The sequence below is a fragment of the Lotus japonicus genome, chromosome 6 (genome assembly GCF_012489685.1).
Source record: "Lotus japonicus ecotype B-129 chromosome 6, LjGifu_v1.2".
NCBI lineage: Eukaryota > Viridiplantae > Streptophyta > Magnoliopsida > Fabales > Fabaceae > Lotus > Lotus japonicus.
The window spans coordinates 23,871,629-23,882,772 of NC_080046.1; positions in this window are offsets into that span (position 1 = coordinate 23,871,629).

Consider the following 11,144-nt stretch of genomic DNA (forward strand, 5'->3'; position numbering starts at 1 on the left):
ATAATTGTTACAAGTGCACTTGAAACCTACAAGTGACTAACAATACACTGACTTAGCTCTCACTATGATTCACTCTCTTAGTCTTCTCTAGGATCCGATCAACCTTGATCTCCTAAAGGTAAACTAAACAACTATTTAAGAAATATTGTTTACAAACAAATTGCTTCTTAAAAGCTTGTAGTAAACACAATGAATTCAATGAAGAAAGAATGCTTAGAAGATTTGAATATAGCTTGCGCGTGTAAGGTTCTTCCAACCGCATCTTTCAATCTTCAGCCTCTATATATACTCCAAGGATTTGGGTTTGAACATTGCATGGGAATGCTACCGTTGGAGGGCAGAACTGAGATTTCGAGCTTCTGCTGTGGCTAAGAATGTTAGGTTAGGTCGTCAGGATAGTACAATAGCTTTTGTACTTTGGATAGTGACTTGACCTTTAACCTTGTAGACTTCTGATCAGAGGAATGCTTCGTGTTGGAACTTGTGAAGCTTGTTGATCAGAGTCAGAGGGAAGCATGGATCATCTGACCGTTGTATCTTCTGATTCTGAACTCAGAGGAGAAGTACTTGGTCTTCAGAGCCATTTTGCTTCTGGACATCAGAGTCTCCACTTTTCAGCTTCTGGATCTTCAGAGTCTTCTACACCATCAGAACATATGAACCTTCAAAGTGTCTGGGTTGTCAGAACGTCTGGATCTTCAGAACTTTAAGTGAGTTGAGTCCACGTCAGAGCTTGATTAACTTCAGATCTTCTGAAGCTTTTCTATTGTTCAGATTGAACATAGAGATTGCGAAAGCGTTGCTAGAGTCACTCTTTAAGCAAAGTGCTTCTGATTTGTGTGAGATTGAGATAAGGTCAGAGCTTGTTAAGAGCACACTCAGAAAACACGTTAGAGTACCATAATTGTTCATACTACTTTGTTAACTTGTAATCATCAAAACATAGAGTTGTACTACATGATCAAAACTTGATCTTTCACAACCCTATGCGCGCACCTTTAAGAATGGACTGCTGCCGGGGGAGCTGAACTGCAAGCTGAGTCGGAAACCGGTTTATTCGATGACGACAATGCGTGTTTTGGCGAACGCGTATATCCTTGATGAGGAGGACGAGGCGCAAAAGGGCACACACTTATCACTTGAGGGGAGAGAGGCGCGAAGGACGTTAGCGATGAATCCCTCGAAGGAGAACAACAGGCCGCCTTGGTGGCGAGGAAACCTCGGAAGGAGAAACCAACAAAGGTTGCAACCTTCCTCTCGAGGGGGGGGGGGAGACGATGTCCGTAGGTACAAGGGCACCTAGGAGACCTACTAAAGGCTGCGGCCCAGATACGTGGTGCGAGTATCACCGGGCGACCGGCCACGTTAGGGAGGAATGCTGATAGCTCCTTTGCAAGTGTACAAAGTTGCCCGTAGTAATAAATTATCGATCCCTCGAGAATTGTTATTCAATACTTATTCTCTTAACTTCTAATATTCAGATTATGAAAATAAATACCAATTCCAAGGATCTTAAAGATTGTAGCAATCACTCATAAAAAGTAAAAGCGAAAATCAAATAGTTTAAGAAATCAGATGATAAGATAGCACTTGGGTCCTGTTTCACCTATTCGGCTTATGCCTCTATTCTAACAATGTTCATATGAATTCAATAAACTTCTCTACGACGATTTAGCCTATGTTCTAAGATGTTGATAACTCACACGCCCTAGACTTTCAATTCAATTACTAAGTCTGTTTTACGAGCACCTAAACCAGGGAATTGAACATTAAATTCTATTTAAACTAGCCAACGCAATTAGGTTCTACTCTGATTTGTTTTTTAAAATAATAATCTTGTACCTTATATGACGTCTGGGTGAATGAATTTTATCCCATTATACAAGTATCCACACACAATGTCAAATTTGGTTCCACTATTTCACTTGGATTCTTGTGACTTAGTAGGATGATGGAAGAAACTTTGGAAAATTAAATGACCACAGAATGTTCTCTATCATTATCATTCACTTTTAAGTTTAATTTTTTCGTGCCTAAATATTATATCTTTCTCTTCTAACCTTCATTCACCTCTTTATAATTTTATAATAGTACCAAATTATAAAATTCTAACTTGTGAGCTGATGGTGCTGTTAGTGGAGTTGTTGGAGCCTGATGACATTCTGACTAGGGTGAGGAGTGTCATCCTGAAGGGAAAAAGACTAGGCATGGAATGAAATACGACTGCACATATTGCAGCTCAGATCAATACACGCAGGTCTCCAGAGGAAAGCATGGGGTTTAGGCGTTGTGTTGGTTTTTCGCTGTCTTAAAGTGTTGCAAGTTTTTTACTTTCGGGTTTTGTCTATAGGCTTTGGGGGTTTTTGGCTCTTCCCTGATTCCTCTCTTGGTTGGTTATAATTTCTTCTTGAGTTGGATTGTTTCTAGCATTGTTGGTTTTTGATAATTTTTTAAGAGGATTGTATATCTTGATATTTACCTAATCAATATAATTTTGCTTTTGAAAACAATAATACCAAATTAGCAAATGTGTGTATATATATATACCAAATCAAGATCATTCACTTGTTGTCCGAGACATATATAACATGTATTGACGATCAAAGGATTCTCTCAATAAAATCCCAATTGCTCTGTTCATCTCAAAATCGCCTTGTCACATGTAAAATCCCTAAACTAGGAAGCTATGGCTGGTAAAAAATATAGTAAAATTGACAACTATATAGAAGAATCATAATAATCACCGATTTTTGTACATGAAGAATGAGTTGAACAAATTAAACTGGGAAGCTATGAATTTCCAATTCGATTTCCCAATTTTCCTTTTCTTTCTCTTTTTGAGGTTTTCTTCACTTGCCCACAATTTGTTCTCTTTCGTTTCACGTGGGTGGTTATCATAATCTCATTGGAATTGCAAACAAGTGCAATGTGAGAGCTGAAATAACTTAATAATAACTATTAATTATTAGTTGACAAGGGAAACAATCCGGAAACAAGGTCAAACCCAGAAAAAATAAAAGATAACACTTGATCCTACAAAATACCCAAAGTTGAAGGAAACCAAACATTCCTAAGAACAAACCGACAACGAAAAAGACACAAAGCCTCATAAGAACACAACCACAACAAAAGAAAACAACCTCGCCACACCATAAAACCACAAGCCAACAACCCATAAAAGAAGGAAGGGCAAAAAAATAATCCACTGCAGGAAGGACCAGGATCAGCAACAATGATTTAATATAATCATTACCATCAACTAATAATTGTCATAGAAATTAAAATTCAAAATTTAAAGCAATTTAAACTCATTTAATTGTTTCAATGAGTGACAAAATTTAAATTAAATGCAATAAAATGCAATTGTAGAAATTATTAAGGGTTAAAGGTCAAATTAGTTTGTGTCATTGAAGCCATTAAGCTTCTGTCTACGCTTTTAGCCAGGAATCTTTGAAAGGATTTTTCATATTTAGATTCATGTTTACTATCAGAGGCATCACAAGCAATTACTTCTTCTAACTTGGCTATTTGGTTCTTAAGCACAGAGTTAGAATTCACTAAAGCATGATTATCATTTTTCAACTCATAAATAATTTTCTCATGTTCAGAAGGAGTCTTTGAAACAGCAGAGAAATCCTTTTTCAACTTTTTATGCTTAGTCAATAAAGAGTTATACTTATCCATAATATCAGACAAAGCATGTTTTAGTTCAGAGGTTGAGAAAGAAGCGAATACCTCATTTTCATCATCTGAGTTAGGATCTTCTTCTGATGCTGAGTCAGAGTCAGTTGCATCTTTTGACTCTGCTTCTTTGTCTTTGACAATGGCCATGAGTCCTTGAACTTCACCATCAGAGTCAACATCCTCTGACTCTGATTCGTCAAAAGTCACCATCAGACTTTTCTTTGTCTTGAAGTGCTTCTTTGGCTTCTTGTCCTTTTTCCTTGATTGAGGACTTCTTCTGGCCTGATGAGGATTCAGACTTTCCTTTGGCCTTTCCAGAGCCTCTGTACTTGCTTTGCCTGTGCTTCCAGATGCGGTTTAGCCGTTTTGAGATCAGGGTCAGCTCATCTTCATCAGAATCTTCTGATGCTTCTTCAGATTCTTCTGCTTCAGCTTGGAGAGCTTTTGACTTCTCATATTTAGCCTTCTTAGATTTGGATTTCAAGGCTATTGATTTCTTCCTCAGATCCTGCATCTATGAGCGCTTCAGCTCATGACATTTCAGTATGCTGATGAGTTCTTCTAAACTCATACGCTCAACATCTCTTGTAAGCTCTATTGAAGTCACTAAAGGCATCCAGCTTTCAGGAAGACTTCTGATGACCCTTATGACATGATCTTTTGTAGTGTAGCTTTTGTTGAGAGGTCTTATTCCAGCTACAAGAAACTGAAATATGGAAAACATGTCCTCAATGGACTCGTTAGGTTCCATGATGAAGGATTCATATTTCTGGATCAAGGACAGCGTCTTTGATTCTTTCACTTTCTTGTTTCCTTCATGAGACATCTTCAAGGATTCAAAGATGCCCTTGGCAAACTCACGATCTGTAATCTTCTGGTACTCTTCATAGGAAATAGCACTAAGAAGGATAGCTCTAGCTTTGTGGGGCTGTGAGTAAAGCTTCTTTTGCTCAGCAGTCATCTCTGATCTGGAGATCTTCTTTCCATCTGCATCAACTGGACGCTCATAGCCATCCATAATGATATCCCAGAGATCTGCATCGAAGCCCAGAAAGAAACTTTCAATTCTATCCTTCCAATATTCGAACCTTTGACCATCGCACATGGGAGGCTTTGCATTGTAACCATCTTTTTGCATCTCACTGGTGGTAGCCATTTAATTTTCACACTGGCCCGGATCACCGAACACTGTTAGGTGTGGTAATCAGAACTTGCGCTCTGATACCAATTGAAGGTATGAAAAACGGTAGAAAGGGGGGGGGGGTTTGAATAACGTTTTCAAGATAAAACTTCCACCTTAAAGATTTTATCAAATCTTTCGAGAACTAAGTGCTAAAGATAAGAGATAGAAAAGCACACAAGGATTTTTATCCTGGTTCACTTGATAAATCCCTCAAGCTAATCCAGTCCACCCGTTAAGGTGATTTCTTCCTTCTTAGAATGAAGGCAATCCACTAATCAGGTAAGTGTTACAACTGCACTTGAAACCTACAAATGACTAACAATTACACTGACTTAGCTCACACTAAGATTCACTCTCTTAGTCTTCTCTAGGATCCGATCAACCTTGATCTCCTAAAGGTAATTAAACAAACTGTTTTAGAAGAATGTTTACAAAGGATTTGCTTCTGAAAAGCTAATAGTAAACACAATGAATTCAGATGAAAGAATGATTAGAAGGTTTTTGAATATAGCGTTTTCAGAATAAAACTTCCACCTTAAGATTTTGACAAATCTTTCGAGACACAAGTGCTTAAGATAAGAGATAGAAAAGCACACAAGGATTTTATCCTGGTTCACTTGATGAATCACTCAAGCTAGTCCAGTCCACCCGTGAAGGTGATTTCTTCCTTCTTAGAATGAAGGCAATCCACTAATCAGATAATTGTTACAAGTGCACTTGAAACCTACAAGTGACTAACAATACACTGACTTAGCTCTCACTATGATTCACTCTCTTAGTCTTCTCTAGGATCCGATCAACCTTGATCTCCTAAAGGTAAACTAAACAACTATTTAAGAAATATTGTTTACAAACAAATTGCTTCTTAAAAGCTTGTAGTAAACACAATGAATTCAATGAAGAAAGAATGCTTAGAAGATTTGAATATAGCTTGCGCGTGTAAGGTTCTTCCAACCGCATCTTTCAATCTTCAGCCTCTATATATACTCCAAGGATTTGGGTTTGAACATTGCATGGGAATGCTACCGTTGGAGGGCAGAACTGAGATTTCGAGCTTCTGTTGTGGCTGAGAATGTTAGGTTAGGTCGTCAGGATAGTACATTAGCTTTTGTACTTTGGATAGTGACTTGACCTTTAACCTTGTAGACTTCTGATCAGAGGAATGCTTCGTGTTGGAACTTGTGAAGCTTGTTGATCAGAGTCAGAGGGAAGCATGGATCATCTGACCGTTGTATCTTCTGATTCTGAACTCAGAGGAGAAGTACTTGGTCTTCAGAGCCATTTTGCTTCTGGACATCAGAGTCTCCACTTTTCAGCTTCTGGATCTTCAGAGTCTTCTACACCATCAGAACATATGAACCTTCAAAGTGTCTGGGTTGTCAGAACGTCTGGATCTTCAGAACTTTAAGTGAGTTGAGTCCACGTCAGAGCTTGATTAACTTCAGATCTTCTGAAGCTTTTCTATTGTTCAGATTGAACATAGAGATTGCGAAAGCGTTGCTAGAGTCACTCTTTAAGCAAAGTGCTTCTGATTTGTGTGAGATTGAGATAAGGTCAGAGCTTGTTAAGAGCACACTCAGAAAACACGTTAGAGTACCATAATTGTTCATACTACTTTGTTAACTTGTAATCATCAAAACATAGAGTTGTACTACATGATCAAATTTGGTTCCACTATTTCACTTGGATTCTTGTGACTTAGTAGGATGATGGAAGAAACTTTGGAAAATTAAATGACCACAGAATGTTCTCTATCATTATCATTCACTTTTAAGTTTAATTTTTTCGTGCCTAAATATTATATCTTTCTCTTCTAACCTTCATTCACCTCTTTATAATTTTATAATAGTACCAAATTATAAAATTCTAACTTGTGAGCTGATGGTGCTGTTAGTGGAGTTGTTGGAGCCTGATGACATTCTGACTAGGGTGAGGAGTGTCATCCTGAAGGGAAAAAGACTAGGCATGGAATGAAATACGACTGCACATATTGCAGCTCAGATCAATACACGCAGGTCTCCAGAGGAAAGCATGGGGTTTAGGCGTTGTGTTGGTTTTTCGCTGTCTTAAAGTGTTGCAAGTTCTTTACTTTCGGGTTTTGTCTATAGGCTTTGGGGGTTTTTGGCTCTTCCCTGATTCCTCTCTTGGTTGGTTATAATTTCTTCTTGAGTTGGATTGTTTCTAGCATTGTTGGTTTTTGATAATTTTTTAAGAGGATTGTATATCTTGATATTTACCTAATCAATATAATTTTGCTTTTGAAAACAATAATACCAAATTAGCAAATGTGTGTATATATATATACCAAATCAAGATCATTCACTTGTTGTCCGAGACATATATAACATGTATTGACGATCAAAGGATTCTCTCAATAAAATCCCAATTGCTCTGTTCATCTCAAAATCGCCTTGTCACATGTAAAATCCCTAAACTAGGAAGCTATGGCTGGTAAAAAATATAGTAAAATTGACAACTATATAGAAGAATCATAATAATCACCGATTTTTGTACATGAAGAATGAGTTGAACAAATTAAACTGGGAAGCTATGAATTTCCAATTCGATTTCCCAATTTTCCTTTTCTTTCTCTTTTTGAGGTTTTCTTCACTTGCCCACAATTTGTTCTCTTTCGTTTCACGTGGGTGGTTATCATAATCTCATTGGAATTGCAAACAAGTGCAATGTGAGAGGTGAAAGAACTTAATAATAACTATTAATTATTAGTTGACAAGGGAAACAATCCGGAAACAAGGTCAAACCCAGAAAAAATAAAAGATAACACTTGATCCTACAAAATACCCAAAGTTGAAGGAAACCAAACATTCCTAAGAACAAACCGACAACGAAAAAGACACAAAGCCTCATAAGAACACAACCACAACAAAAGAAAACAACCTCGCCACACCATAAAACCACAAGCCAACAACCCATAAAAGAAGGAAGGGCAAAAAAATAATCCACTGCAGGAAGGACCAGGATCAGCAACAATGATTTAATATAATCATTACCATCAACTAATAATTGTCATAGAAATTAAAATTCAAAATTTAAAGCAATTTAAACTCATTTAATTGTTTCAATGAGTGACAAAATTTAAATTAAATGCAATAAAATGCAATTGTAGAAATTATTAAGGGTTAAAGGTCAAATTAGTTTGTGTCTTTGTAGCGAGTTTTGAATTTAGTCTCTCCCCAAAAAATATTAAGCGATATCTCCTTAACATTTCATGCTTTTTGGTAATAGTCCTTGTTGGAGGGCGGAGCTCCGGCAAGCATGCCTAGTGGCATGCAAAACCAAAACGATTGAAGCACTATGAAAAACATTACAATAAAATTACCCTAAAATCGCCCTCTTCCCCTGAAACCACCACCTCATCCACCACCTCTAGGAGGACCACCTCTCCCACCCCTTGGGCCACCCCTGCCAGGAAAACCACCCCCTCCACGACCACCTCTGCCTCCACCATGTCTTCCACCTCTACCAGCACTTGTTGATGCTTTGGTTACCAAAAGTTACAAAAAAACCTTAATCACTTAATAACCTAATCAATAAATTATACCCTACATCATTAACACTCTTTATACTCTTCATCTTCATCTACTTCTTTCAATTCTCAACCAATAGATGCCCAAACCTTCTATTCCAGAACTAACCACTTCAAAGAGAACCACCCAATCTTCCAACACCAGAAGCAACCCATGTTAAAACCAGAAAGTGTACAAAGAAAATTGCACTAAAGGGATAATATTCTATTATTCGATCAATGAAAGCTATTAAATAGCCAAATACATAAGACAATAAACAAACATAATGAATGTAAACTAGTTCTAGGGACTAATTAAAAAAAAACAAATTCCTAATGTATCTAACAACCCAAAACCCCCAAAATGCAAACCCAGATTCAACCAAAGCCCCATCTTCAAACCCCCCAAATACAAAGAGAAACCTGGAGCATGAGAGCCATGCGATCACGCTTAAAATCAAGGTTCGGTTCTCTTTCTCTTCGTCATCTCTCTCTCAACTGCTTCCTCTTCTCTCAATCTCATCAATAGAAGCTTGGGTTTGCAGGTTAGGGTTCCAGTTGGTGGTATATTTGGAGTTTGAAAATTGCTTGAATCTGGGGGCAGGTGGATCCTTGGTGGTTCGAATCTAGCCATGAAGCTTCGAAAGATTGGAAGTGGTTGTGGTGGCTTCAGATTCAGGTTTGATGTTGGAACCCATGAAGAGCACAGACCCATAAGGAGTAGTTGGGTATGTTTCTAGGTGGGGGTGAACATGTTACTGGTGTGTGATAAACAAAAGGTTGTGATGTTGGAATTAACATGTTACAGGGTGAGGCTGAACATGTGATAGGGGATGAACATTTCTGGGTGGATTTTCTTTTCTATACCACATATGCGTTGACCTGCCACTAAGCATGCTCGCCGGGTGCGGAGCTCTGGCGATGACTAATACCAAAATGCATGAAATATTAGAGAGATATTGTTTAATATTTTTCGGGGAGGGACTAAATTCAAAACTCGCTACAAAGAAATTTACTAATTTGACCTTTAACCCGATTATTAATTGTGTAGTATTGTCATTAAATTCCTTCATTTAATTATGGAACCTATTAACTATTTGACTATATATAATTATTACTATTAATTACAATAAGTATTATTCAAATTAAAGATAAAGATTTTCATTTACGATGGATATCCTCCATTTCAGAAAAATTGTTGTTTAAAATTAAAGCAATTTCAAATCATTTAATTATTTCAATAAGTGTCAATTTTTTTTGAAAAATAAAGGATTAAATATCGATATCCACATATTGACTCTCTCTCTTTCACTAGGGTTCGCGAACCCCTAGTCCTCATTTAGCGGTGGCGGCCGATCTGGGCTGCGGCGGGTTGGGGTCAGCCCAAGCCCTTAGCCACAAGGTCCATTCGTTCCTCTGTGTGACTTTCGTGCTCTGTTCTGTTGCTCGTTCCTCTTTTTTACTCTCGTCTGCTCTGTTGCTACTGGGAAAGTCTGCTGCAAACCGAGGCCTGACGCGCTCCTATCCCCGGCGGCGAGGCTCCGACTTTACTCCGTGGTGCCGCTGGCTGTTGTCTTCTGGGTTCTCGCAGCCCCTATTTCTGCTCTGGTTCGTTTTTATGTGCCTATTTTTCTTCTGAGTCTTGATGATAGGCAAGGCAGGCTGCTATGCGAAGGTGTTCCCCTCTCCCACAGTTCCTTCAGCGACTTTTGCGAGTTCAGGGAGGGAGTACCCTCAGTTTGTGGGTGACTCAAAGCAGGCCGACGAGGAGGCTGACGAGGGTGACCGAGACAAATCTGTTGCGGCACATTTGAAGGGAGGAGAAGCTAGGCGCGACGGGGTTACTCTGTTTGTCGATGGCATAATAGAGAATGTGGGTTATCAGCAATTCAAGGCTCTCTTTTCACAGCATGGGAAGCCTAAGAAGGTTTTTGTTCAACGGGAAAGAAAGAAGGGTAGTCGCTTTCGCTTTGGTTTTGTTCGATTCTTAACTAAGAGTTGTGCAGACATGGCGATCAAAGTGCTGGATGGAGTCAGAGTGGGTGGCGCCTTCCTTTCTGTGGCGGTGGCGAGATTTCCCGCTGTTGGTGTTTCTGCCATCTCCAAGGAGGTGTGTTCTCTTCCCTGCTCTCCGGTGAAGAAGCAAAGTTGTCTAAAGGGTTGGCAGGAAAAGAAGGCAGGATCGCATGGTTGTGCCTTGTCATGGCGTAATGTTCTGATGGGAGAGATCAAGCGGCCAGAGGAGGTTTCCTTCTCGCAGGGTGAGGAATGTTTGGTTCGTGGTCAAGCTTTCTCTTGTGACTCGGGCTCCGGGGTTCCCGTAGAGGTTTTGTTTCCTGAGATTTCTTCCCGTGGCTGGCTAGATATCGCACTCAACGACATGCAGGTGGAGGTGGTTAGGGGTTCTTTTGATCCGAACGTTGAGTTGGTGGGTTGTGGTTCTGTTTTGTCTGGGATGGAGTTTGGATCAGAGTCTTGTGTTTTCTCTTATGCCTTAGCAGGGGATGATGATAAGTTTGGCAATGATGCGGGAACTCTTGATGTTTTTGATGCTTCGTTTGAGGAGGTGGGGTGCGAGGATTTTTGGGGTCTCTCTCTGTATGTGGATCCTGACATCTTCAGCTCTCTTAAAGTTTTACCATACTTGGGAGTATCTTTCTCTCTGTTTCAGTTGAAGGATCCTTTGGCGGTGCAGCTGTAGTTGATGTCGTTTTTTGGCATTTCTGTCGATGAGCCTTTGTCTCGTACCAT